Here is a 5453-nt window from a genome sequence, read left to right as displayed (position 1 = left end):
AATTTAGAGGATATTTATGTAGTTTTTATGTATAATTTATAAAATTAGAGGGTAGCTAGATATTTTTAGTTTGTATTAATGCTCCATTGCTACAAAAATACATTTGATGATCTTTATAATGTAAGTTTTCAATGATATATAGCAACAAATGCATTACAAATGACAAGTAATGATAGCCTTATAATTATTTAAATGACTCCTACACAAAATCTTGTATCTATATTTATAAAAATACTCACCAACAAAGGCTTTTAATTTAGCAGTTTGTCAGCCTTTGTAAATTGCAATGTTTCACTGAAATACTTGAGACTTCAGAATATGTATGAAGAACAAGTAGGCCCAAATTTTTGCATATTAAAAAAATGAAGGCGGAGGGAATAAGTCAGATAAGAAATGTACTCACTGCCTTATGTTTGAAACTGTAACCTCTCTGTATATCATTTTGACAATAAATTAATAAAAATAGTCAAAATACCAACATTTAATGAGAAATTACCCTATTCTATGGAGCACATTCTTGCCTTCACTCTCCAAGCCTTACCCTAGTCCAATACAACTCTAGAGCTTTATCAGTTACTCATCACTTATTCACTGTGGGCTACTCACTGTTTTGCTAGTATCACACCTGCTTGTTGTAAGTCCCTGTCTGTGTCTTTCATCCAGGGACGGTTGGGAGCTAAAAGAAAAGTATATTCCCCACAGCCTGCAGTGATGACCTTGGTCTGATTTAGAATTTCTCACAATCACAAGCAAGTGCTTTTCAGAAGATAGGAGAGTCATCCAGAAAGAAAGATGTAAGCATTTTCAAGTGAGTAAAGGAAACTCACTATCCCTGATAATCTAGCAAAGCAAAGAGCTGAAGGCTTCTGAGGTACCACCCACTGTGCCTGCAAAGCTCTGTGAGACTGTTAGGTGGGATTGTTAGGTGCTGGATTGAGAGCCCTTCAGAATCCTCCTTATCAATGTACCTTTCAACAGATCCTTCTTCCTTGCCACAGTAGGAAGTGTCAGTGCTGGAATTTTTAGATTTTTTTTTCTTCTATTGAATGGTTACCCTGACAAGCACTTCTGGGGGAAAATGCGTTTAAAAGTTTTATATAATTATAACCTGAGGCCCATGAGCTCTGAGAGGAGCTTTATACTTAGAATGACTTGCTGTTTGCACAGAAAAAAACCCTGTGGTTCACTGCTTGCTTGATCCTTCAATTATTTGGCTGTAATCACACAGTAAAGCAGATATTGATTTCCTAGGTATTCAAATTATACCTTTAACTGCAAGCACCAGTGAAAGTCAAAAAATCATTTAAAATGATACGCAATTTGACATAATGGGTTTATGCACACACATGGTTATATATTCACATTTTTTACAGTTATATTCTAAATGCCCATCATAGGCACAATTTTAAGATATATTTAGATTTTTTTCTTCTAGGAGACATTTTTTCATTTATTTATATAAAGGGAAAAGCATGTTATTCTCAGAGGATCAGGACATTTATGAAAGTAAACAGTTATTTTTCTTCTCTTATCATTTAATGCATCTATAAATATTTATTTGGGGGGTAATGAAAAATGTGTGATTATACAATTTCCAGGCACATACAAAACACTAATATAGTGAGTAAGAGAAGTGAATAGAACATATTTTACCTAGTTGTAATCAAACTCTTTCCTTTCTCTACACAACAAGGAAATTTCAAGGGAAGCTGATTACTACTTCATTTGAAAATGATCAATGATATTTGCTAAGGTTTAAAACTGATGCTTGAACATTCCTCTTAACAATCCATCTTGCACAACCAGAATGTTAACTAGCTTTTTTTTGCATCCAAGAAACTTTATTCCTTTTTATATTTCAAAAGCTATAAGACATATGTGATTGTCATAGGCTACAGAAAGAAACATTTTCTAGTTATTTAAATAATTTATGGTCTACATTTTGAGTAAGAACATATAAACTACAGAATGTTGAAGATAGCAATCATATTTAACATTTTTCTTAAGTTCTTCCCTTTGTTTTCTTTCCTTCTCTTTTTGTCCCTTCCTTCTGTTCTCTCTCTTCTTTCCTTTAGCATACCTCTTCCTCTCCTTCCTTCCACCATCATAAAATTTTCAAATAATATAATAATGTTGCATAATAACAATAATGAACATCTTTATTCAGTCATTAGTAATTGAGCATCTAGGGTAGTATCCAAAATTATACATTGCCTATTGTATACAATGGTGGTATAAACATGAGCATTCAGTTACCTCTGTTGTATGCTGATGCATATTCCTTCAGATATATGCTCAAGTGTAATAGAGCAAGATCATATGACAATCTGATTTTAATTTCTTGAGGAATATCTGTAGAGATTTCATAGATTGAATTTATATTCCCCCCAGTATTATTCAAAGGTTTCATTTATCTCACATCCTCTCAGCATTTGGTATTGTTTATATTCTTGATGGATGCCATTGTGACTGAGATAAAATAGAATCTCAGTGCCATTGATAACAAATGACTTGAATATATTTATACCTTAGGGTACTGAACTTTTATTTATGTATTGATTTTAATAAATTACTTTATTTGTCAATTTCCTTAAGGATTTGCTTGAGTCTGACAATTTCTTAAACTTTTCCTGAGAGAATTCAGATATTCTTACTAAGTATTTTATAAAATAGCTAACCTGTGGGAATTAGCTGATGTGTTCCTCATGATCACATTTAGTATAAACTCCATGACTGATTAGAATGAGTTTTATTCTTATACAAAAACATTTATCTATATATTTATTATCAGAAATTGTGTCATATGTACTGGTTAACATAAAGTAGTTTGTACTTATATGAACATATTTCTTACTTACAAAATTATAGCCTGTAATTTGAACATACTTTCCATACATGGCTTACTGCTTTACAGTACAAGTTTGAAAAAGCTGGCAATTAAAGTTCAGCTATCTCCATACAAAACATTCTTCTATTTTCCCTTTGGCTCCACCCTAGCTTCTTTCAAGTATCCATTTCCTGGCACTAATTTTGTTGGCATTATACCATTTTCACTCTTTATAACATCTATTACACTTCAGTTAATTCATTTGTAACATCTTTTTTACAATCAGTGTGTTTACTTACAGATTTATAAGCCCATTCTAGCTACCAAAATGGAGGGAATCATGCAACCCATGTTTCTCTGGGTCTGGCTTAATTCATCAATATATTTTTATTCTGAGTCTTTCTATTTCCCCATGAATGGTACATTATCATTCTTTCTAAAGGATGAGTAGAATTTATATATATATATGTATATATATACATATATATGTATGTATGTATTACAGTTTTTTATTCATTTATAGATTAAGCAGCACCTGTGCTGATTCCTTATCTTTGCTATGGTAAGTAATGTTGCAATAAACATGGTTGCATGGTTGTGCTGGCAGTTTAGTGTGGCTTTGTTTTGGCTCTATTATATAAATGCTCAGGAATGGAATTACTCAGTCATGAGTTAGCTTTAGGTTTAGTTTTTTTTTTTTTTTTTTTTTTTAAGGAACATTGATTCTGCTTTCCATAATGGTTGATGAAGTCTACATTTCCACCAACATCATAATAGAATTCCTATTTGACAACATCAACATAATCATTTGTTATTGTTAGTTTTCTTGGTATTGGCCATTCTAAATGAGTTTGGTGGAATCTTGATGTTGCTTTGATTTGCATTTTCTTTGTGGATAGAGATGTGGTATAGCACAAGAACAGATGTGAATAACAATGGAAAAGACTAGAAGACCCAGAAATGAAGCCATAGACTTATACCTGTCTAATATTTAATAAAGGAGCCCAAAGCATAAGTTAGAAGAAAAGCAGCCTCTTCAACAACTGGTGCTGGCAAAATTGTCTATCCACATGCAAAAAAAAAAAAAAAAAAAAAAAAAAAAACCTGAAGCTAGATCCTTATATCTTTCCCTGTGCCAGAATCAAGTTAAAATGGATCAAAGACCTCAATGTAAGGCAAGAAACCATATACCAGAGGGGATAGGAGAAAAAACAGAGCTCATAGGCAAAGGTCATAACTTGATAAATAAAGATACAGAGTCACAACAAATGTTTCTACATAGAAAAAGACATATCTAACAAGCTAAATAGAAATCCCACAAAATGGGAGAAGAATTTACCAGTTACACATCAGAAAAGAACCTAATATCCAAAATGTACTTAGTACTTAATAAAATTAACACTCCTCCCCATAATCCCTCAAAAAACACAACTCCACAATTAATAAATGAGCTAATGACTTAAAGAGACACTTCTCAGAACAAGTAAAAATGGCCAGTAGGCACATGATGAAATTTTCAAGGTGGGTCTTCTCTTTCAAATTTTTATCACTCCAAAATATTTAATTCCTTCTGGTGTTCATGTACTAATTTACATAGAATTCATGCTGTGCAGACAAAGCATTTTGTATTACAATTTTCATTTCTTTCCAACTAATTTTAAAACCAGAGACAGCAGCAAATTCATCAATCATAATGTTGGGAAGATTGTTTTTTTCAAGCTTACATAGGCACATAAGGATATCATTATGGAGGTTTGATTCATTTCACTACAGTATAAAAAACTGACACAAATGATTGGTTTACTATGTTTAAGATAAAGTTAGGCAGGGAGAAAATATCAAAAGTTAGAAATGTGTGATTTTTTACTTTCTGTATTTTTTTCACTACCTTGTATATTGTCTTATCACTATATTATTTCTAAATAGGAGAGGAGAGGAATATTGTTGGGGTTACTCTTAGGACAAGAGCACAGATATAATTCTTGAAAAGAAGTCCAGGCACAGAGTCTTTACCTTATGAAAAGTTATCACCAAGTTGTCATAGGCTATCTTGTATTCCCACTTAGCTTAGCTGAGTTAGATCTATGATAGAACTTCATGTTTCTTATCTTGACTAATTGAACAATGAGTAAAAGTACAATTCATGTGCTCAAATCAATTTATTTTAATCAAATTATTATTTTACTCTTTCAGCTAAGTAGTGTGTATAGCATTTTGCTTTCAATCAGATGTAATTTAAGACAAAAACAAAACAGAAAAGGATGGAGGTAAAAGGGTGAACAAATACTATCATGGTGTTCCCTGAACTATACCAGAATGGGCAGGAATGGGAAGGGGAAAACTGGGGGAAAATGAAGGGGTGGTGTTGTCCAAAAGAGAAATATAAATGTTATCTGTTTGTGAAATAGCAACCCATCAATGCTACAGATTACTAATAACAATAAAATTATACATACAAATATTATATAATGATTTAAAATGTTATTGTAGAGGTGATGTACAGAGGTGTTACAGTTACATTAAGTCAGGTAATGAGTATATTTCTTTTTGAACCTTTTCCCTCATTTAATCCCATTTTTTTCCTTCCTAATCCTCCCTCCCCACAAGTTGTATAGTGCATTTTTCA

The sequence above is a fragment of the Perognathus longimembris genome, chromosome 9 (genome assembly GCF_023159225.1).
Source record: "Perognathus longimembris pacificus isolate PPM17 chromosome 9, ASM2315922v1, whole genome shotgun sequence".
NCBI lineage: Eukaryota > Metazoa > Chordata > Mammalia > Rodentia > Heteromyidae > Perognathus > Perognathus longimembris.
Note: the sequence above shows the minus strand (reverse complement) of the source record.